Genomic DNA, 25,926 nt, shown 5'->3' with positions numbered 1-25,926 from the left:
AATAATGAAATTATAACAACATAACAAACATTTATAACAGGAAATACGAAATATGCATGATTATTTATGTCTTGTCTCCTGTGTAGCAATGATTGTTGAAGAATCTTCTTTATAAAACCATACTTCTCTTCTGTACAAATACTCACAGAGATGATCTGCAAGCAGGTCGGTTGATATGCCACTTTTAAAACCATTTCGCGGTCCTCCACGAGCTTTCCACTGTCTATTATTAAGTATAAATTAAAATATATTTACTATTTGAAAATGTGTATAGCTTATACAAGTTAGTTAAAATCAGTATCAGTTGGTTATATCGAAAGTTATAATAAAGTAATGTCGTTTGCCAATATTGTTATAAAAAACCGGGTCTGCTTATCGTACCCTACCCAAAAATATATATCCCTACGTTAAACACTAATTCCACATCTCAGCTACAGTATAATAAGCGGCCACCAACACGATCGGATATGTCATTATAAACATACAGGTGTCAAAATATTTGTTGTGTTATTGTTTTATAAGTTTGAAAGCAAATATTTGTTTTTTTTATTCTACGCAACATTTAATTCTATCGTCATGGTGGCCCTTAATATATTACTGCCATAAGTTGAAATAACTATAACATTATTTGGTTCAACATTTTGGTTTTAGTAGGTTTAGACAGCCTAATTATTAATATTGATGATTCAGTTGTTGAGGTGGCCACTAATTTACTGCTGCCCACTTGAGCTTGTAAACAAAGATTATGGTTTTAAAATTTAACTTGACATTGGTATTATTTTTTTTTTATCTATAAGTAAAAAAGGTATTATATCCTTTCTTTAACACTAATTCAAGGCGCTTTGAAAAATAGAAGGAGAATTGGGTCATTGGGTGTAATATTTCAAAATAAAAACACATAGGTAACAATACCAAGATAGGCATTCAAACTTCTTGTAAGATAGATGGTTGTTTCATAGGCTTACCTCAAAGCTGTATTTTCAAGTCCCATATCATTTCATTGTATGCAACAACAAAAATATGATAAAATATGTACAGTATGCTGATACTTTTATATTCTGCATCTAAAAATTGAGTACAAAGTCTTAACAAGGTGTCAACAAGCTTCTTGAGAGTTTTACAACGCCTAGTCTTATTCTCTTATCGAACAATATTGAAGGGTTAGATAAAAATAGTACTAACACTAACCATCTCGATTGTGGCCAGGATTTTTTTTTTTTTTTTTTTTTTTTTTTTTTTTTTTTTTTTTTTTTTCCTCTTTAAAGGCTATGACTTTGTCATTTAGCCCCGTTGTTCACTGAGTTTTTACAATTAAAATTTCTTCTGTGGTTGAAGGTAATTCTTTGTATTTTTACATCTGAAACTATTACATTTAAATATTAGTTACATAAATGTATGTTCGTGTTAGAGTATAATATTAGTAAAAGTGGGATGTAGGGAAGTTAAAGGTATGATAGAGGTTAAAAGGAGTCTTCTCGTCATGGGTCTATATGACATTTCTAACCCGAAAGGGGACGACCACGGATGAAGAATCCCGGTGAATAGGTATACATAAATGTTCTTGTGTTTTATAAATGTTTTTGTATTATGTTCAAAAAGTCGCATAATTTTCTGTAAATGTCTGTGTTGTTAGTTTGCAAAATGTCTTTGACTGGATGTGTTTTATCTTGAAATGTCTGTTTGATTTTATTTAATTCTACTCTAGCATGTTCATATTGGGGACAATCTATGATGATATGATCTATTGTTTCCTCAGTTCCCATGTTGCATTTAAGGCAGAGGGGTGTAAAATATTTCTTTATTTTGTATAATTTACTGTTGTTAATTTATTTTGTATAATGTCCAAATCTCATTCTATTAATATTTACTATGTCATTTCTTTTCCATTTTATGTGTTTAAACCATGGGTTGGGCTTAGTGATGTCTAAAATGTGTTTGTACCAAATGGCTTTCTTTGTTGATATTAGTTGATTATTTACTTTTTCTTTGTAATATCTCTTTCTGAGATTTTTAAAATCTTCATGGGGAATAAATGAATTTTTTAGCTCTATTCCTTCTATAACTGCCCTTTTTGCTAATTTATCAACATGTTCATTATGGTTTATGCCACTATGACCTGGAACCTACATAATATTTATATTTTTGCCTTCTGATAGTACTGTTTTGAAAATGTCAAGTACTAATCCGTCTGTTCTTTTGCCCCCGTTCACCGCGTCTATTGCTCGAACAGATGATAGTGAGTCAGTGCAAACTATGATATTATTTTCGTCTATTTCATTAATAAACTGCAATGCTTTATATATTGCAAGCATTTCTGCGTTGTACGAGGAAAATGTGCTGTTAATTTTGTACATTTTTGCTATGCCGTGTTGAGGTATATAGAAGGCAATGCCCACGCCTCTAGTAGTCTTTGATGCATCCGTAAATACTTGTAAACAATGGCCAAATTTTAGGTTAAGCATTTCATTGACCAATTGTCTCAGATAGGTTATGTTTGTTTCCTTTTTACTTTGATTATAATTTTCTAAGGTTGAGATACATTTAATTATGTTGTTGATTGGTGTGTTGGACTTTATGCGATTAAGTTGTGGTTGCCGATTCTCGTGAACTGTAGCTTGAACTCATAGCTTTCGACCAAATCTCTGTACTTCTGGTATTTTAGTTTTATGGTTACAATGTAATTCTCTTCTTGTATATCTTGTGTGTTCATCTTTTCCACTAAATTACTAATATATTTTACCATATAACATGTCCTTACAAATTAATATAAATACATAAATAGCTCAAATTCTGCACGTCTAGGCTGGGCCTGACATGTCCGGATCAGGTCCAGCCAACCCAGCTCAAATGGCGATGGACGCCTTTGAGCTTGAGAAAGCGGTAGAATCAATAATTGATTCAAATAACCTCAATAATATGGAATCAGACCACTCTTATAGTATATCTACTACTGACAATGAATTAAAACGTAAAAGGGACCATACCGATGATGATCATGACGCTAATTCACAGTCAAAAGGTATAATAGAAACAACGTTGAAAAAAAGTTTTACTAAAAGATACTATACAATAAAAAATCAAGGACCTTATGAAATAATAATCCAACATAAAGAAAAACGTAAATTAAATCCATTTCAAGTAGGAAAAATAATAAAACAACATCACAATGATATAGATTTCATTACACGTGCAGGTAATAACCTTTCAGTAATCTGCAAAAATTACACTGCTGCAAATAACCTAATTGACTCACAACATTTAATGAATTACAATGTTTTTGTCCCCTCCATCAGGATCTATTCTATAGGTGTAGTATATGTAGAGCCTGATGTGAATGAAAATGATATCCAAGCTGAAGCGGTAAGTGAGCATCCTCTAATTCAAGCCCATAGAATTAAAAGGAGAGTAAATAATACTTTGGTAGATACACATTTCGTTAAAATAACTTTTGAGTCGGACAATCTCCCTGAATTCATTACACTTGACTATGTTAGAATGAAAGTTGAAACTTTTGTGATTCCGGTTAAACAGTGTTACAGGTGTTTCTCATACGGACACGTGGCTAGCTCACCATGTAAAAAGGACAGACTATGTAGGGACTGTGGAGAGAAATTCCATTCTGAGTCTGAACCCTGTTCACAACCCGTTAAATGCATACATTGCTATGGTCCACATAGCAGCTCATCTAAGCTTTGTCCTGAATATCAAAGACAAAAACTCATTAAAAACAGAATGAGTACCAATACAGAAGACTACTTCACTGCTAGCTCACACTATCCTATTACTTATAAAGTAACAAGGGAAAATCGTTTTAAAAAACAAACTTATGCAGAGAAAATCAAAACTAACTATGATACTGACTATCCTGAGCTGCCCGTTTCATTAAATAATAGGCCTACTTACATTAACACTAACAGATTTTCACCTCTTAGTGACCTAATTAACAGTGATAACAGTTCTAGTGATAGTAAATATGTATATAGAAAACCTAAAGATAACACCTTAGGTTACAATAGTAATAGAAACTACATACAAACTTCTTCAAACAGTAACTATAATGTCAACAAAATAGGTCAAAACACAGTTCCAATCTATAATCAAAGTAGGCCTACAGTAAAACAAATCTCTTCACAGTCTGATACTGAAAATAATAGGGAGCAATTAAAAGTACTTCTACATGATAAAATTAATGAACTAAGGGGTAAATGCCTAAGAATAAATTTATCTAATGCTAATACAGCGAAAAAACAAATTGAAGACATTTTTTCTTCATACCTTATAAATACAGACAGTCTAAATAAAGGTAAAAATGTTAGACCACCAGGAAGACAAAACAGAATTGATATAATTGGTAAAGGTAATACCATCAATACTAAAAATAAATAATGTTAATCATCAACACCAAGAATAATTAATGATAACTGAACTTAACCTATTTCAATGGAACTCTAGATCTCTAAAACCTAAGTGGCCAGAGATCATACAAATATTTAATAAACAAAAAGTTCACATAGGTTTAATACAAGAATCATGGCTAAATGATAACGACATGTTAATGGATAGTAACTATTCAGTACTTAAAGTTAATAGAAATGACGGCTATGGAGGGGTAGTGTGTATTGTACATAGATCGCTGTGTTGCAATACCATTTATGCGCATAGTGATAGTGCAGTACAAGTCCTGAGTATTCAGATTCAAAACTTTAGAGTACCTATTAATATATATAATATATATTGTAATAATAAATATATACCTCGGTCATTTTGGAGGGATATTTTTGGAAATGATCATGGTTATACAATGATTTGTGGTGACATGAATGGTCATCATCCTTATTGGAGCACACAAAAAGCTAATTCTAGGGGAAATGACATATTTGAGGAGTGTAGCAATTCCTCTTTTATTTGTATAAATGATGGTAGTGTCACAACTCTACCAACACCGTTGCATCAACCATCAGTTATTGACCTATCCTTTGTAACACCTAGTATGCACTCACTCCTAATTAACTGGGAAGTAAATAAGGATTCAGTTGGAAGTAACCACTTTCCGATCACAATAAAATTTGATGTCAGTAGCATAAGTAAAGATGTAACTACAATACCGATTTTGTGTGAAGAAAAAAAAATTTAATTTTAAGAAAGCTGACTGGTACACATATAGCAAGATAGTGGAAAACAAAATTAATATCCTTAAAATACAATTAGCTGATATAAATTATGATGAATTGTATAATATTATAATGGAAGCCGCAGAGGAAACCATACCTAGATATAAGCCTTTAATAAACCCCCAAAAATCTTTTAGGCCTAAAGCATGGTGGACAGAGGAATGTTCAAAAGCTGTGGCTAAGAGAAGATTAGCTTTTAATATGTTTAAAAATAACATGTCAACAATAAATTATCATCAATTTCAACAAGCACAACTAGAAGCTAGAGAAGTTATACAAAAAGCAAAACATGCAGGGTGGGTAAATGTCTGTAATGAAATAAGTAAACAAAAATCTTCTTCATTTGCTTGGAAGTTAGTAAAAAAATTAAAATACAATAAGGTATGTACCAATAATGTGTCCGAATTAATTAAGAATGAGAACCTAGGAGACCTATTCATGAAAAACATTTCACCAGATTACGTTCCTAATAAAAATGAAATAAATTACACACAATTTCAACTGGGTAATCCCAATTTTGGTTTTTTGGATGAAAACTTTACAATTGAGGAACTAGAAATAGCAATTCACTCTAAAATAAAGGATTCTTCCCCAGGATTTGACAATATAAACTATAAAATGATTAAACATTTACCATCTAATGCATTAATATTAATTTTGAAACTATTTAATGATATATGGAATAATCATATACCAATCCCAGCAAAATGGAAACAAATTAGAATTATTGGTTTGTTGAAACCCTTAAAAGACAAACATGTGGAATCCTCTTATAGGCCTATATCGCTTATTTCATGCATGGTTAAAATTTTGAATACTATGATAAAAAATAGGTTGGAGTGGTTCACCGAAAAAATGAATATCATACCAGATTCTCAGTATGGGTTTCGGAGGAGGAGGGGTTGTAATGATTACATGCTATGGGTTTTGTCGGAAATCCACACTGCACTATCTTTAAATGAAACTTTGATTGCCGTATCATCAGATATTAGCAGTGTATATGACAATGTATCTATCCCTGTACTATGTAACAAGATGATTGGTTTTGGGATTTCTGAGAGGTTGGTTAAGTATTGTCACCAATGGTTAACTGACAGAAATCTAGTTATAAATTATCCAAATTCCAACATAACACGTCATGCCTATAAAGGCTTACCGCAAGGGTGCGTTCTTAGTCCTATACTATTTTCAATTTATATTGCACAGATAAATAATTTTGTTACAAGTCCAACCAAGTCATTACAATACGCGGATGATGTTCTCTTATACTCCATGAGCAAAAATTGTACTCAGACTCAAATTAGTGCTGAAAATGCTCTTGATTCGCTTGAAGAAGAATTTGAAAATCTACCTTTAAAATTCAACTGTGAAAAAAGTAAAGTAATAATTTTTTCTAGAAAGAAAAATGTAGGGCATATAGAGATTAAACTGGATGGTAGAGTCATTCCTGTAGTTGAACAATGTAAAATACTTGGAGTTACATTGGATAATAAACTTAAACTAAGATCTCACATTGAAAATATAAGCAGGTCATGTTTAAAGGACATTGATATTATTAAATCTATATCATGTGGGAGTAAAGGTGTCCATCCTGATTTGGCTTTACAGATATATAAGGGCCTTATAAGACCTAAAATAGACTATTGTAGTTTTATCCTAAGTAATGCAAATAAGAAAGATTTAAGAAAATTAGATCTGATTCAAAATTTAGCTCTTAGAACTGCAATCAGAGCTATGAAAAGCACCCCTATTATAGCCTTACAAACTGAGTGCAATATTACCCCACTTAATATAAGGAGACAAATGTTAACAGATAGATTGGTATATAAAATAAGCTTAGAAAAAACACATCCAACTTGGTATAAACTCGTGTATTTGAGATTGCTTACCTCGAATCTGGTTTATTGGAAAAATAAAAAACTACCAGCATATATTCATTCCTTAGATATGATTGATAGCTTTTGGCCTAACTCTGAGAACAACCTAAATTTAAAAAACTTAAACGATTTTGACAAACCCCTAGCCCTCAGTTATATAAAACTAAAATGTATTGACACGATAGGAAATAATATTAGCAAAAAAGAAAATAGTACGAATGTTTTAAAACAATCATTCAATGAATGTCACATAACCTCAAAACAAGAACGGTATACAAATATTTACGGATGGGTCAAAGACCAAAGAAGGCGTAGGAGCTGCCTTCTATATACCTGAGTTAAATGTCAGTGGTAAATATAAGTTAAACAATAGGGTGTCCAATTATACTGCTGAACTGATTGCAATATTAAAATCTGTAGAATACTTAAATAGTTCCTCCTTTGACACAGCCATCATTTATAGTGACTCCCAGGCAACCATAAAAGCACTTGAAAAAGCGAAACACGTTTTTAATAACGGGGATTGGTTTACACTTACGGTATTGCATGAGATAATGAATAAGAACAAGAATGTTATAATCCATTGGGTGCCGGGACACTGTGGTATATCACACAATGAATTTGTTGACAAATTGGCTAGGGAGGCTATAACTGATGGCGTTGATTTACAAAATACTGTTTTGCCTTTAACAGATTTTAAGAAGTTAACTAGTAGTGCATCATTTGACCAATTTAAGAAAGTATTCAGTTCTATCACAACAGGAAGATGGTATAAAGAAATAGTGTCTACACCTCCAGGCCAGCCCTGGTTTAAAAATGTTTAAATTTAATAGAGAAAATATAGTAAATATATGTAGGCTAAGATTTGGTCATGCTAGAAATAATAGTATACTTCATAGGATGAAACTATATTTCACACCATTGTGCCTTAAGTGCACGTTGGGTGTTGAGGAAACTTTGGAGCACCTGATCTTAGAGTGTCCAATGCATAACCATGTCAGGGAGAACAATTTCGTTTATATTAAACATAAATTCGGTAGTCATCCCTATAATTTAGTAGGTTTATTAAGATCTGCAGATATGCATGTTTATGAGGAAATAAACACTTACATTAAAGTGGCTAATATTATCTTATGAAACACTAAACAGGCATATACACTGTGCAGACATCAATGTATCATTCTCCTGGGTGCTAGCTTCCGAGGCCTACCTTTTCGGGTTAGGAATGCCTGATCGGCCCCAGGCGAGAAGACAACTAAAATCCATACCTTTAATTCCTGGAGCTTATTCCTTCTTTAGAAAATTCCCAAATCAACTATCATAGCAACAACACTTTGTGAACAATAGGTACATAAATGTTACTACTAACATATAACAAAATAATTAATATAGCATACCATTAAGTTAAACTAATAACCTTTTTAAAAAAACTCTGGATCAGCAACCACAACGTAAATTATTTACGTATATTATAAAGTATATTTAATAATTTTTTTTACCGGAAATGTACTACGTAGCTTCATGGTAACCCCAAAGCCAAAAAAGAGAAAAAAAAACTATGTTGTCTGTCATAAATAAGGGCAAGTCAAAATCCCAATATGTTGTGTTGTTGTCCATAGTGTGTATATTAGGGTTATATTGTTCTATATTGTTGTAAGAATTTATATACAGTGGTTGTTTCTTATGTATCCAGTATTGTGAATGAGTGCAGAGTAGATTTAGATAACTAATGCTGTTGAAAATAGGATGGTTTTTTTCTGTGACAATCTTGTATACAAGTCTATCCGTAAGCATTTGTCTTCTTAAGTTTAATGGCATGAGGGAGGATTCGATTTCTAGTGCAACAATTGGTGTAGATGTAAAAGTACCCAATGAAATTCTCATAGCCTGATTTTGTATAAAATTGAGTTTTTTCAATTCACTATAAGGTAGGTTACCATAAATGAAACAACAGTAGTCTAGTTTGGACCTTATTAAACTTTTGTATATTTGTAGGGCAAAATCTGGGTGTGCACCGTATCTACCACATGTTATTGATTTAATTATATTTAGGTCTTTTAAACACTGTTTGAATACATTGTTAATTTGGGGTTTAAAAGTAAAAGCTTTATCCACTATAATGCCTAGTATCCTTAGACTGTCTACAATGGGCACTTTTTCGTTGTGAATAAGGAAAGGCGTTCTCAATTCATTATTTCTTTTTCTGGAAATTATTATGGTATTACTTTTACTAGCATTAAATTCAAGGCCAATTCTTTCAAAGTTAGTACACATGTTATTTAGGGTGCATTGCATTATTTCATGTAATATATCATTATTCTTACTGCAAGAATATATTACAATATCATCTGCGTATTGTAAGCACTTTACCTTTCTTTCAATTGTACATTGTATGTCCGCTACATAAATAGAAAATAATAGAGGACTCAACACGCTTCCTTGGGGTAAGCCCCTACATGTTTGTCTTGTAAAATTGGCTTTTGGCGTAATCATCTGTAGGCTATTTGTCTATCCATCAGCCATTTCTGACAGTACGTCACAAATCTTCTTGGAATCCCAACTTTGTTCATTTTGTTTAATAATGTTGGTATATAAACTTTGTCATAGGCATTAGATATATCTAACGATGTTACAACTATATTTTCGTTATGTGACAAAGCTATGTTAATGTCGCATATAAGGTTAAGAATGTAATCGCTACAGCCTCGTTTTTTTCTAAACCCATATTGGAAACTGGGTATAATGTTGTGCTTTTCAACTAACCATTCTAGTCTGTTTTTTACCATAGTATTAAATATTTTCATCATGCAAGGTATGAGTGATATTGGTCTGTATGAAGTGGATAAATGTTTTTCTTTATTTGGTTTTAACAGGGCTATTACTTTAAATTTTTTCCATACCTCTGGGATGTTACATTGTTCATTCCAAATCATATTGTATATATTAAGTAAATATTTTAACGCTATTAAAGGCATAGCCTATGTCTTAACATGCTATATGTTATGCCATCTGGTCCTGGGGCCGTATCTTTATTTTTGGAATTTATAGCTATTTGTAATTCTTTTGGCCAGTGTGAATCTGGCCATAGATTCCATCCATAAAAAGAACTAATCCGCTGACTTGAATCCTAACCTGGTTCATGAACTACTCCTGACCTAGTTCCTGAACTACAACTAACCTAGTTCCTGAACCAGTTCAATCAGTTCAGGATTAAATTATATTATTAAAATTAAATTTTATAATTAAAAAAAAGAACAAATACAAAAATATATATAGATTATACTTAATACATTACTTTGAATACATGGTCTACTGTATTATATTACTACCCTCATTTTAGACCTCTCCTATTTTTGGACAAATACCAATCTATAGATGGCCATATCTCAAAAACGTATGAGCCAATTTTGATAAAACTTTCTATACACATTCACTACATGGTCTACTATACTAAAATACAAGCCTCATTCTTAGGCCGCGCCTATTTCCGGAGCCACATCGATTTTACAGGCCAAGTGTTGACAAAAACCAATCTATGGATAGCTATATCTCAAAAACGTAGGAGCCAATTTTGATAAAACTTTCTGTACACATTCACTACATGGTCTACTATACTAAAATACAAGCCTCATTCTTAGGCCGCACCTATTTTCAATGCCACACCTAATTGACAGCCTATGTGCTGACAAAAACCAATCTATGGATATGAATATGGTATCTTAGAACTTGTATGTATTTTTTTGTTCATTTGGCATTACCCAGGAGGCACGTGTGTAGTGGTAAAGAAATGCAATGATTGAAATGAGATTAAGAATTACTTTCTTTAAAGTGATATTGTAAAACACGTAAAACTTTTTATTTTGAAGTACAATGAATGATGCTTTACTGAATATTTACCATTACACGGACGCGAACAAATTTACCTCCCATCATCTGTGTTGTTTGTATTTGTACTCACCTTCTACAATATTTGACTCTTGGTTCAAGGAGCAACCACTACATGTTGGCGCTAACTTGACATTATTGGTCACAGATGATTTCATGCAATCAAGGAGCTGCCATTACATGTTGGCGCTAACTTGACTTTATTGGTTACAGATGATTTCATGCAATCAAGGAGCTGCCATTACATGTTGGCGCTAACTTGACTTTATTGGTCACAGATGATTTTATGCAATGAAGGAGCAGCCATTAAATGTTGGCGCTAACTTGACATGATAGGTCACAGATGATTTCATGCAATCAAGGAGCTGCCATTACATGTTGGCGCTAACTTATATTATTGGTCACAGATGATTTCATGCAATCAAGGAGCAGCCATTACATGTTGGCGCTAACTTGACATTATTGGTCACATATGATTTCACGCTATTAAGAAGCAACTTTTAAAAGTTGGTACTAACTAAAACCTTCAAATTTCAAGCAATGTATTATTTTTGTAAGTAAGTTTTCCAGTATTGTCTACACAGGCCACAGAAAACTCTAACATCTGATTTATTTAAAATATTACTATCTTTTGGTACATCATCAGGCAAACAACCTGGTCGTAATATGTGATACTATCTTCAACATGCAGAGCATTCAACACTTTCACTTTCCTTATCATGTGGTATTATGGAAGTAAATTCCAATTTACATTGCACGCATATATTTATCATGCTTTCCGAGTGGAGCAACAATTCCTTGTAAAGGTAAGCTCTATAGCGGTTTGGAGGAAAAGATTGAACAGAAATGCTATCGTTGGTCATTAACTGCTCTATAAAATACATAACAAATGCGCCACAGCTATATCCATCGTGTTGTACTGAATGAGTATACTGGACAAATCTCCTTTGTTTTCATTATCCACGTTTTGTTCTGTTAAATGCGCAAAAAAATGTAATGAATCTATCAAATGTCCTTTTTTCTGCAGTCTTTAAGCCTAATGTTAAATTTTCAGTAATGAATGACAGACCATGTAGTGAATGTGTATAGAAAGTTTTATCAAAATTGGCTCGTACGTTTTTGAGATATAGCTATCCATAGATTGGTTTTAGTCAGCACTAGGCCTGTAAAATCGATGTGGCTCCGGAAATAGCCACGGCCTAAGAATGAGGCTTGTATTTTAGTATAGTAGACCATGTAGTGAATGTGTATAGAAAGTTTTATCAAAATTGGCTCGTACGCTTTTGAGATATAGCTATCCATAGATTGGTTTTAGTCAACACTTGGCCTGTAAAATCGATGTAGCTCCGGAAATAGGCGTGGCCTAAGAATGAGGCTTGTATTTTAGTATAGTAGACCATGTAGTGAATGTGTACAGAGAGTTTTCTCAAAATTGGCTCTTACGTTTTTGAGATATGGCTGTCCATAGATTGGTTTTTGTCAGCACTTGGGCTGTAAAATCGATGTAGCTCCGGAAATAGGCGTGGCCTAAGAATGAGGCTTGTATTTTAGTATAGTAGACCATGTAGTGAATGTGTATAGAAAGTTTTATCATAATTGGCTTGTACGTTTTTGAGATATGGCCATTTATAGATTGGTATTTGTCCAAAAATAGGAGAGTTCTAAAATGAGGGTAGTAATCTAATACAGTAGACCATGTATTCAAAGTAATGTATTAAGTATAACCTATAGATATTTATGTATTTGTTCTTTTTTTTAATTATAAAATTTAATTTTAATAATATAATTTAATCCTGAACTGATTGAACTGGTTCAGGAACTAGGTTAGTTGTAGTTCAGGAACTAGGTCTGGAGTAGTTCATGAACCAGGTTAGGATTCAAGTCAGCGGATTAGTTCTTTTTATGGATGGAATCTATGGCCAGTTTCACACTGCAAATGTTGCGTAGAATAAAAAAACAAATATTTGCTTTCAAACTCATAAAACAATAATACAACAAATGTTTTAACACCTGTTTGTTTATAATGACATATCTGATCGTGTTGGTGGCCGCTTATTATACTGTAGCGGAGATGTGGAATTACTGTTTAATGTAGGGATATATATATATTTTTGGGTAGGGTACGATAATAGGACCCGGTTTTTATATCGATATTGGCAAACGACATTACTTTATTATAACTTTCGATATAACCAACTGATACTGATTTTTGAACAATAACTTGTATAAGCTATACACACTTTTTCAAATAGTAAATATATTTCAATTTATAATTAATAACAGACAGTGGAAAGCTCGTGGAGGACTGCAAAATGGTTTTAAAAGTGGCATATCAACCGAACTGCTTGCAGATCATCTCTGTGAGTATTTGTACAGAAGAGAAGTACGGTTTTATGGAGAAGATTCTTCAACAATCATTGCTACACTGGAGACAACACATAAATAATCACGCATATTTCGTATTATCCGTTATAATTGTTCGTTATGTTGTTATAATTTAATTATTATTTATTTAATTTTTTCTTACTTCCAGTTCTAATCGTTTGTTTGATCGTTAGATCTCATTTATAAGATTATCACTATGAGCATTATATTAATTATTTAAATTTAAATTAAGATTGTTATTATGATTACAGATATGTTGGTATGATATAAAACACGTAGCCTATTCGATAAATGAATATCAATTGTACTAATCGATATAAAAACCGGGTCCGCTTATTGTACTCTTTCAATTTTTTACTTATAGATTATATACTTATTGATTATTTATTACCACTAATATGAAATTAACCCTTAGCACGCCGTAGACAGAATAATCCGCGATGTTGTTAGGTCTTACAACGCCAAAGACGGAATAATCCGCCGATCAATAAAAATATATTTTATAACTGTTTTTGAAGTTTATAAGCTCAATATATAAGCCAAAATACTAAGTAATGTACTGGCTTGACCAAATAATTCAGTTGCAGCTGTCAGCTGGTAGATAAACAATAAATTGTTTTGTTCCTGGCAGGTGTTCTCCCACTCCCAATCTGTACGCCGATGAAGATACTATCCTCCATTTTCGACTGTCAGTGGAGCACGCATTGTGCCTTTGGGAAGTGTTCTTGCATTGGCATTCCTTATACAAATAGTTCTAAAAATGTATTATTATACCATGTTTTAGGTATTATAATCAAGTTTTTATTGTTTCTTTTCTGTTGTGTTTACACCATGGCTTTGTGTTTACACCGATTTGTGTTTTGAAGTTTACCATACAACTGCTAAATCTATCATTAGAACTTATAAACTAATTAAGATCAACATATCACACTTTATTTGTTTTCTTATCCTTGTACATAGTTTTCATATTTTTCATCACATGTATTTGATTACTCGGGTAGGGTACGATAAGTGGACCCGGTTTTTAATATCGAAATTGGCAAACGATATTACTCAATCATAACCAGCGATCTAATCCATCGATACTGATTAATTATTTTATTTGTAACCTGAATTTGTTTTTATTGAAATACCGTACTCCATTTTTATGAATAAATCTAAAATAATACTAAATTTATATCGGCGTTCTAAGGGTTAAATTAAATGCTATAATCTTTGTTTAAAAGCCTAAGAAGTGGATAGCAGTATAATAAGTGGTCACTACAACAACTGAGGTATCGAAATACATGATTAGGATAAGCAGCCACCTCCAGAATCACTTCAATTAGAAATATCAAATATAGGCTACAAACATTTAATCTATAGATAATCATAATTAATAGTTCCCATCTGTTTTTATTTGACGAATAATTATATTGTTTATTACAATGTTAAAAGTCTATAACATAATTTGGTTTGACATTATTGTCCAAAATTAATTCAAACGAAGTAAAATCACATGTGTAATGTATGCGGGTCGACACTGTACTCTCTATGGGTCGGGAAGAATAATTAAAAACTACACATTAGAGTAACATTGCTCTAGGACCGCTCGTAAAGGAACGGACGGGGACGCGGAGGTTACATGACGGTGTCTGGTGGTGGACTCCGGGTGGACTGCTGGCTGGCCAGCTTGGACCGTTGGTTGTAGGGTAGTGGCGTGATGTGACGTCACAGGAGAGCAGCCTATGAGCATTCTTTATTCTTTTAGACCACATCGTATGTTACATCGCCTGACAATACATACTGCCAACATCACTGGTGCAGACATTAAATATCACTATGGATACCTAACCAACTTAGTACTTCTCACACTAAATACACTACAATCCTCCCCCTTAAATACATAAAGTCCCCTACAATTTTAGAAATTTATCAATTACAATTTGTTTTACAATTCTCCAATTTTTAAATCAATTACAATGAATAAGAAAAATTTGACATTATACTCTTTTATTTTTGTAAGTATGGATTATAGAGAACAAAATACAAACTCAATATAATCATTTAACACAAATCACAAACACTTCAATCAAAACCAATAAATCAGAATATAGCAATTAATAACACATTGAATGAACACAATTAACAAATCGATAATAATAATGCTTAAACAATATTAATTATATACAAGTCACAATTGGGTTGTATTTACAAAGTCCATTTTGACTAAAGGTTTACGATCCCTTAGTGGGTATCGTCTAACAGGTGTCATTTGTTTGGGTGAAACGCTGGAACTGTTATTGTTTACATTTGTACGTGGGCTGGGGCTTTGCCCCTGAGCGTTTCTGTTATTGTTATGGTTTTGCGGAGAGGGGGGGCAAGGTCGTTGCTAAAAGTACTGGCGACCCTTGCGCTCGCTCTGTCCCGCGACTGTATATCGATCGTTTCCTGCGTGTGCTCTGTTGCCACGCTTGCGTCTGGGAGTCTAGGCATTGTTGTCAACTCAGACATTTCCGGACTACACTGTAAACCTACCAACTGGTCGATATGTCGTTTCCACCTCATGCCCGTATTCAGTTCAACTAAATACGTGACTGGTCCTAATCGTGAAAACTACCACACCTGGTATCCACTTATTTCTACCTCTGTAATCTCTGGCTATGATTGGTTGTCCAATAGCTAACTGTCTAGTTTTACTACCCCTATAGTACAATCGTTGTTTTTCTTGATTATCTGACATTATTGCTTTAACATTTGGGCGAATTAAATCTAACCTAGACTTTAGCGATCTGCCCAACATTAATTGAGCTGGCGATAGATTGGTAGTAGAATGCACTGTATTTCTATAAGTGAACAGGAAGTTACTCAAAGCTAATTCTAAATCCTTGGAATTATGAAGAGCTGTTTTCAATTTATTTTTAATAGTTCTGACTGACCGTTCTGCCAAACCATTGGTTTCTGGGTGGTATGGTGGTGAAAACGTGTGTTTGATACCATTTGACATCAAAAATTCTTTAAACTCTTGACTGGTAAAAGGTGGTCCGTTGTCGGACACTATGTGGTCTACAATACCATAACCTACTAAATAATTCCCTTAATTTCACAATCGTGTGAACAGCTGCCGTTGAAGTAACGGGCAACACCTCTGGCCACTTAGAGTACGCATCTTTTACCACCAAAAATAACTTGGACTGAAAAGGTCCAAAAAAATCAATATGAATTCGAGACCAAACTCGTTCCGGAACATTCCAATGATGCAGGAAAGCCTTGGGCGGTTTTGCTCGTTCCTCCAAACAGGCTGCCACAGCTGTTAGCTAGTTGTTCTATGTCCCGGTCGATATTAGGCCACCATACATATGCACGGGCTAATGCCTTCATGCGAACAATACCCTATGTGTGAAGTATGCAATTCGTTCAGAATGTTTATTCTGAACCTTTTTAGGTATTACCACCCTGTACCCCACATTAGGATTCCTTGCTCCAAGGTTAATTCCGACTGTCTAATTTCAAATGGCTTTAGATCTGGTTCAGTTACAATAGGCCAACCTAATTCTACATAGGATATTACCTTTTTGATTTCACTATCTACCATTGATTCTCTTTTTATGTCTACATAGCTTTAATGGTATGTCATTTTCAGCTAAACACTGCAAATAGGTACCTATGACATTATATTAAGGTCATCATCCGAGATTTCATCTTTAATCTCACTATTTACAGGTAATCTAGATAAACCATCGGCATTGCCATGGTTTTGGGACTTAACATACACAATCTCATATTGGAAACCACTTAAAAACAAAGCGTATCGTTGTAACCTACTGGCTGCGAAAGCAGGTAACCCTTTCTTTGGTCCAAAAATAGCCACTAAAGGCTTATGATCAGTCTTTAACAAAAACTGTGTACCATATAAATATTGACTAAATTTCTTAACACCAAATACAATGCTTAATGCTTCCTTATCTATTTGTGAATAGTTTTTTCTCAGCGCTATTTAACACTCTACTTGCGAATGATATAGGTCTTTCTGTACCGTCGTATTGAATCTGACTCAAAACTGATGCAATGCCATATGGACTAGCATCACTGGCTACCACTAGTGGTAATGCAGGATCATAATGCGCTAAAAACTTCAGCAGAGATTAAAACTTTTGCTTAATCTCTTGTAGTGCCTTCTTACATGCTAAATTAAATACAAAATCGGTATCCTTTCTTAACAACTGATACATTGGGGTTAAAATAGTGGATATCCTAGGAATGAAACGTGAATAGTAATTAACAAGACCAAGGAAGGCTTTTAAGCTGTGTCACATTTTGAGGTTCAGGTGCCTTGACAATTGCTTCAACCTTACTAGGTGCGGTATGCAACCCTTGTTTACTGATAACAAAACCTAAATATTCTAAACTGTCACAGAAAAATTTACATTTGTTCTTGCTCACTGTGAACCCATTGTCTTCAAGTCTTTGACACACTAGTCTAAGTCTATGCATGTGTTCCTCATTGTTTTTACCTGTTACTAGAATGTCATCTAAAAATACAGTTACCCCCGGGATACCTTGTAATGTTCGTTCTATTATTCTCTGGAATATTCCCGGTGCTGAACTGATACCAAAACATAGGCGATTGTAAGCATACAATCCTTTGTGTGTGCTAATTGTACAATACGTTTGACTATCTACATCTAGTTTAAGCTGCTGATAAGCTGAAGATAAATCTATTTTAGAGAATTTTTCTCCGTTTTGTAGGCTGGCAAATATTTCTTCAATTTTCGGTAACGGGTGTCGGTCTACCTCCAAGAAAGGATTTACAGTTATTTTATAATCCCCACAAATTCTTATTTTCCCATTAGCCTTAATAATTGGTACAATGGGAGTCCCCCCATTCACTGGTATCTACTGGTGAAATAACGTTCTCTTGTTTCTAGTCTAGTCAGCTCGGCTCTACTTTTTCTTTAAGTGTAAAAGGTAACGTCCTAGGTTTAAAGTATTTTGGTACTACATTTTTCTTTTAACTTTAATTTAAACTGGTGCACCCTTGAAACATCCCAACTTATCCGTAAATACATTTGGAAACTCATTGTACAGTAATTCTACTTGTTTGTTGTTGTTGACAACAGACGGATTGACAGATGTTTGTTTGTTTACCTCTACAAGTGTGTTGTGGCTTCCACTGACAGGCGTGCATGCGTCTGCCGCGCTGCCGCCTGCAGTTTGGCACAACCCCCACCATGCTCGTGCGATCAGCTGACTGTACATTGTTTACATTACTAGGCACTCTAACTGTTAAATCTAATGCTTGCATCCAAATCACGCCCGCCCTAACAAGGGATTAGCCCCATTAGCTACGATGTATAAAGCTAATTGTTTCTCTTTACCTCTATGTTGTACATTGACCATAACCTTACCTAAAGGCCTGATCTTTTCATGTGTATATGAACTTAATACTAAGCTAGTTGGATACATGTTTATATTTCCTAACTTAGTCTTACAATCTTTTTTCTGACATAACTGAAACACAAGCTCCACTATCGACTTCAAATACAATTTCCTTACTTTCCACTAAATAACTGTACCGTTATTGGCTCAATTTTATTAATCTTAGTTTCTATTTCTTTAACCGTAAATAGATTGGAAATGTCATACACATCGTCATTGTCTTTATGTTTTCCCGTGATTATCTGAACCGGACTCTGCTGATTCTTTTTTACTTTCCTCTACATAGTGCTGCCTACCTTTATAAACATATTGCTTTTTATTGCTGTAAAACTGTTTCCCTTTAGCTGAAGGCTCCTTAGACCTATTTGTAAAAACATTTGGTTTGTTCTCATTAGGTTTGTTAACATAATTTTTCGATCTACAAACTCTTTCAAGGTGTCCCTTCTTTTACAATGATTACACGTGTACTCACGAAACCGACATTGCGATGCTGTGTGTGATCCTCGCTTGCCGCAACAATAGCAGGTGATGTCTCCCAGCGCCTTCCCGCCGTCCGATGACCGTCTCGCTGCGATGCTCGCCGCCTGTGTCCTTTTCGGTATCGGACCCGCTGCTCTGCATCCGGTGAATACGTCCTCCTGCAGTTGTCATCTGGGCCGCCCCCTTCTCAGCAAATTCCATTGCAGTAGCTAGTTGCACGGCTTTTTCATAAGTGAGGTTCTCCTCCCCGAGAAGTCTTTTCTGTATCTGTTGGTCTCGCAGACCCGCGACTAATCTGTCCCTTAAGTAGTCTGGCAATTTATCACCAAATTCACAATACTTAGATAACTGTTTTTAAATGCACAATATAATCGCTAACCGTTTCATGATTCCAATTGATTCCGCCTACTAAATTTAAATCTTTCCGTGATAAAAGAGAAGGCTTGGGATGCAGATGATTCGCTATATGTCCACAATTTCCTTGTACGACTTGTCAGACGGTTTGTCTGGTGTAATTAAGTCTTTCAGTAACGTATAGGTCCTTACACCCATAACTGTCAACAAAGTGCTTAGTTTCTTTGAATTATCGATATCATTACAATCAATAAAAAACTCAAATCTCTCTATATAAGACTGCCACGATTCTTCCGCACTATCAAAATAACCCATAGACCCGATAGTTGCCATTTTGTTTTCTTGTACACTCCGTAATAACTGTTTAAAATGTCCCCGGTAAAAAATAATCGTCTAACGGCATTAATTGCAACGATTAAAATCAGCTTGTGCGCTGCTTACCCCAAGAATAGTTTATATCGATCGGCGTACCTTACTACTCCCGACCGTTGGAATGTCCGGAATGTCCTTGCACATTCGCGGTTATTTGCACGTGTTCATTACGATAGTTGCCCTTCCGCACTATATCACTGTAATTCACTGTTTCAATGTCCCGAATGTCCCTGCACATTCGTTGTTATTTGCACGTGTTCATTACGCTTGTTGCCCTTCCGCACTAAATCACTGTAATTCACTGTTGCAGTTGTTTTCCTCGTCGCCACTGTAAGCGACGTTCCACTGTTGCAGTTGTTTTCCTCGTCGCCACTGTAAGCGACGTTCCACTGTTGCAGTTGTTTTTCCTCGTCGCCACTGTAATGTATGCGGGTCGACACTGTACTCTCTATGGGTCGGGAAGAATAATTAAACTACACATTTAGAGTAACATTGCTCTAAGGACCGCTCGTAAAGGAACGGACGGGACGCGGAGGTTACATGACGGTGTCTGGTGGTGGACTCCGGGTGGACTGCTGGCTGGCCAGCTTGGACCGTTGGTTGTAGGGTTAGTGGCGTGATGTGACGTCCACAGGAGAGCAGCCTATGAGCATTCTTTATTCTTTTAGACCACATCGTATGTTACATCGCCTGACAATACATACTGCCAACATCACTGGTGCAGACATTAAATATCACTATGGGATACCTACCAACTTAGTACTTCTCACACTAAATACACTACAACATGTAAGGTATTTGAGTAAAGAATGTCTCCAAGTACAATGGTGATGTACATGTGTAAATTTTGTTTGTGTTATCTGATCTATGTACAATTATTTATTCATATTTTTGATTTTATTGTTTGTTCTATTGTAATAATTTATTTATGTCAATTATTCATTGTTCATATTTCCATCTGCATTGTTAATTAATGGTTAGATTTTTTGTATTTGGGATCCTTTTAAAATCTATTTTCTATATTTATCTACTTTTTTAATTCCTTTGCTCAAACTGTAAAAAATGGATTTTTGTGTCGGAATGTAAAATAAAATAGTTAAACTTGTAAGACGTGTCTGTGCTTTAAAATAGTAAAAAGTAACTAAACTTTGCACTATTTTGTTTGTCACTTAAGTTTTATAAAGGCAAGATAGTGTTTTTATTCATCTTTAAATGCGTTATTTTGTAAGATAAAAACAGCCAAGCTATATTGTTATTTGAAATACTTTTAACGTAATCTGATTTCAGTAGTTATGTTGGGGATGTTACTCATGACTATCAATTTGATAATCATGAATATCGTGTTGGCCGCTTTTTATCAATGTTGTTATTTGCTAACTTTCAAAATATCTAACAATTATTATTTACGAATATCAATTGGTAAAATCTTTTTCAATTTTAATATTCCTAATTGATTGCTGTGGTGGTCACTTATTATACTGCAGCCAAGAAACGAAATATTTTAATATTCCTGTGTTAATCATCAGTATACACATCATAAACACACTATAAAAATGAATGTCGTTAAAATAGCTGTTATAGAAGCTAAGATAAATGATATCGTAAACAAACATGACTTGTTGGAAGTCATGATTTAATGAGATTGTATTCATCAAGATGTTAGATATCAGTAATTATGAACACATTAGTACAAATATTCATAGTCTAAGAATTACTTTGCTTTAGCAGAACTAATTGCATTATTGACTGACTCTTTTCACCCATTTTTCCAGAAGGTGATCTGCTAAATCTATTGGCTTTATTTCAAGCATCACTTCCTTGGACAAATGAGAGTGTTGGTTGTTTCATACAAGAAATTTGGTTACAATTACATCATGTACTGTTTTCCTTTGAACCAAAATTAGATGCAATGCTTACAAAATAATTTTTGGGTATTTTTTAATAAAGGTAGGAAAAATTAAACACACCATTGAAAAGGTGATGTTTTGATTAATAAATAATAATAATAATGAATCATATTAATTAACAATATCAACAGAAGCAATTATATGTTATTTTAGTTGGCTTAGCAGCTGATTTTGTCAGCCGCTTTGTTGTCCCTGAAGTGGGTAATGCTTCAATTTTAACATGTTTTAGATGCATTTTTTATATATGTACAAGTCTGGAGGTTTTTTCTTAGGCTTTATACTTTATTTTGATGAGCATTTGAGTGTTGTTAAATAAGAAGTAATTAGAAAAAGAATTACATTCAATTGATAATCCATGACTTTGTGCTTTTAGATCACACAAGGAAATTTTTATAATTATGTATATATATATATATATATATATATATATAAAGATATACTGTTTGTGAGTATTAAAACAATTTAACATTTAAGTATTTTTTTGTCTAGAGCTAGTTTGCATTTTAAAATAATATGCATAACATTAAAATTTTGCAAAACAGTTCTCATTTTAAATTGTTGCAATCAATTTATACTAGTTGGCTGGCAGCTCTTTTTACTTTTTATTAGTATGTTATAAAACTTAATTTTATTAATAAAGCACAAAAAACATTTGAGTATTAATATATCCAAAATGAACCAAATGGAAAATATAGATCTTGATTACAAAGAATGGAGTTTGAAATCTGGGCTTTGTTGTGTCTATTTGGGCACATTTTATTTTTTTACTATACAATTAAAAATATATTCTAGGAAATAATTTCATTGTGTGTGTGCGTGCGTGCGTGCGTGCGTGCGTGTGTGCGTGCCTGTGTGTGTATGAAGAAAGTATCAAGAGTTTGAAATTTTTAAAGGAAGTCATTCCTGAAGAGGTTAAACTCCTACTTCTGGTATAAGTTTGGTGATATCCATTAGACACATTGACCTATCTCTGTCACAAAACCAAATTCCCATGTACATTGTCTGTAATTACCAATTTTGCCTATAATAATTAGTTTGTAAGTCCTGTTCACTTTAATATTAATATATTCAAAGTAAATCATAAAAGTAATTCAGTTGTCACATTGTTTTTATGATTTTGGCCAGTAGTGCAGTTGGACGTGACTAACACTTTCGGTGAAACAGTTTCTTTTTTATTAATTGATATCTCGATTCTGTTTAAAGCTAATTAGTTTTGCGTTGCTTTTGGTGGGTTCGTGGACAACATTCACTTTGTGGTCAATATTCTTAGTCAACCTTTAAGATTAATAGCTTTCATGATCTCCAGCGTAAAGTGGAATCAAATTAAAGGCCAAGGTAAAGGGAAATATTTAATTAGAAAATTTATTTAGGTGCTCTGCGTCAATTTAAAGAAAATTTTAATGGCTATACGACTATGTTTTGATTTAAAGGTTGTATAGTTATTACGTCAGATAGCGATTCGTCCCAGACAATAGTGTTTCAGTATATTATTGATCGAATACGAGTATAAAGCTATAATTATATAAGTATAATGTTCGATATCAGATTTACTTTGATCAGTGTATGTAAATAAGTAAATTATGAGAGTAATGTTTTTAAAGAGCAAGATAATATTTAACATCTTTCAAGACTAAGACATTTATTTTGTGTACTCACAGTTTTTTTGGTGGGTGGTATCATTGTAGACACTTCTTGCAGATATTTGTAATTTAATTCTTCCAAGTCTTTTTTAATAGTAATTTATTCATTAATCAATAATATCAAAGTTTATTTATTTGGTTTTAAACAACTCACAGGTCAGAGAGGTACAGTACGCACTACATACTTGTGTACATTATTACACAAGTACATCAACAAAATACGATTTATCACTTCCTAAAGTAGTCAGCTTTTTAAAAATACAAAAATAGTTTTTCAAAGTAATTATCAACTCAGTATTTATGCTTTAACTAGTAATAATGCATGGCTGTTGATAACTGTTAGTAGTATAAAATGAAAGCATTGAACTCACGTTTTTTAATAATTAACAGGCTACCAACCTGATTATATTCATATGTAAAAGTATTTTACTGAAACTACTATTTCTCATCTGTAATACTTTTGTTTTCAGATAGATGCACCACAATAAATATACAATTGTATACACAAAACGTTCATTGTTATCAATGAACACTGGTGAAGTGTACAATGGTTTCCAGCAATACTTCTACCTCAAGTTTGGAAGGAAACTTAACATATTGTAAAGTAAAAAGTAAAAGTAAAGGGCACAATTAACTCATTTTGGTGCTTATAAAACTGTGTGTATGTATAACTATTTGCAAATTAAATTATGACCACTCCCACAAATGACAACTCTTTTAATTGTTCCCTGTGCAGCTATACATGTACCAAACGTGAACAATTAAAAAGGCATATGGTAATGCACACAGGTGAGAAATCATTTAAGTGTTCCCTGTGCAGCTATGCATGTAATTGGAAACATAGTTTAAAAAGCCATATGCTAACTCACACAGGGGAGAAACCATTTAATTGTTCTCTGTGCAGCTATGCATGTAATGTGAAACATGATTTAAAAATGCATACGTTTACTCACACAGGTGAGAAACAATTTAAGTGTTCCCTGTGCAGCTATGCATGTAATAAGACACATAATTTAAAAATGCATACGTTAACTCACACAGGTGAGAAACCATTTAAGTGTTCTCTGTGCAGCTATGCATGTAATTGGAAAAATAGTTTAAAAAGCCATATGCTAACTCACACAGGGGAGAAACAATTTAAGTGTTCCCTGTGCAGCTATGCATGTAATAAGAAACATAATTTAAAAAATGCATACGTTAACTCACACAGGTGAGAAACAATTTAAGTGTTCCCTGTGCAGCTATGCATGTAATAGTACACATAATTTAAAAATGCATACATTAACTCACACAGGTGAGAAACCATTTAAGTGTTCTCTGTGCAGCTATGCATTTAATTGGAAAACTAGTTTAAAAAGGCATATGCTAACTCACACAGGTGAGAAACCATTTGTGCTCTGTATGCAGCTATGCAAGTATTAGGAACAAGTATTTACAAACGCATATGTTAACTCATACAGGTGAAAACCCTTTTAAGTGTTCACTTTGCACCTATGCATGTATTAAGAGTCATGATTTAAAAAAGCATATGTTAACTCACACAGGTGAGAAACCATTTAATTGTTCTCTGTGCAGCTATGCATGTAGTGTGAAACATAATTTAAAAATGCATATGTTCAATAAGTAATAATTCAACAATTAAGTAGTCATTAATACGTTAAAAATCTTACTATATACTGATAAAACTATATATTTTGTTAAACCCCATAAAATGTAATATATTATATTTATTAGAATCTTAAATATTTGAAATATATGTGAAAAAGTTTAATCTCAGTGATACATTGTGATTAAGCTTTACTAAAATAAATGTATTGAATGGTATAAAATGATTTTTTTTTATTACAATAATGTTTAAATAACATATAAATATTTGTATAAAATTATATCTGAGCCATATGAATTTTAATTTGTATTTTAGTTAGAAAACGATTAAACGTTTATTTTTATTAACGCAAGTTTTTATTTTTATTAACTTCCCTACTACAATTTGGTTTTATTTGTCTCGTTAATTTGAATGGCTTTTATATTGTATTTTAAAATATAACATTAGAAAACTTCAATGAATAATGTATTGAGTGAAAATGTGATGATCTAGTTATTGAGATTACTGAGACATAATTCCGTACCAAATAATAATCTAATTCAAAACTTTTTAGTGGTATCTGTTGCTAAAATGTGCTCTCTATTGCGGTTTTTATTTTATGTAATTTATTAATAGATTACAGCCTGTCATAATATTGCCAAATGACCTGTCATGTTATTGCGCTGTAAGAAATCTATGTTAAAACTGATCTTGTCACACTTAAAAAATATTGCAAAGGCCATGATATATTTAACTAGATATATATTAGTAAATCAATATCGTTCTTGAATTAAATAAAGTTATTAATTAGTTATTACATACAGATATCATTCAATGCAGTCAAAAATCTTT

At 33.2% G+C, this 25,926-nt stretch overlaps 1 protein-coding gene and 1 long non-coding RNA gene across 2 annotated transcripts in view; one reads left to right on the top strand and one right to left on the bottom strand.

Annotated features, from left to right (window-relative positions):
* Positions 1-1,222, bottom strand: part of LOC124368094 (zinc finger protein 431-like) — a 47,920-nt gene extending 46,698 nt beyond the window's left edge. The window contains exon 1 of the mRNA XM_046825367.1: positions 966-1,222. The gene's annotated coding sequence lies outside the window, so the exon portion shown is untranslated. The remainder of the gene's footprint in view (positions 1-965) is intronic.
* Positions 1,223-8,609: 7,387 nt separating this feature from the next.
* On the top strand, positions 8,610-24,196 carry LOC124367456. Its single transcript, XR_006922902.1, has 2 exons — positions 8,610-8,976; positions 23,960-24,196. It is a non-coding gene; the product is annotated as an uncharacterized LOC124367456 (long non-coding RNA).
* The last annotated feature ends 1,730 nt before the right edge of the window (positions 24,197-25,926 follow it).

Source organism: Homalodisca vitripennis, chromosome 8 (assembly GCF_021130785.1).
Source record: "Homalodisca vitripennis isolate AUS2020 chromosome 8, UT_GWSS_2.1, whole genome shotgun sequence".
In the NCBI taxonomy this organism is placed as follows: Eukaryota; Metazoa; Arthropoda; class Insecta; order Hemiptera; family Cicadellidae; genus Homalodisca; species Homalodisca vitripennis.
This window is presented reverse-complemented; position numbering and strand designations above follow the sequence as displayed.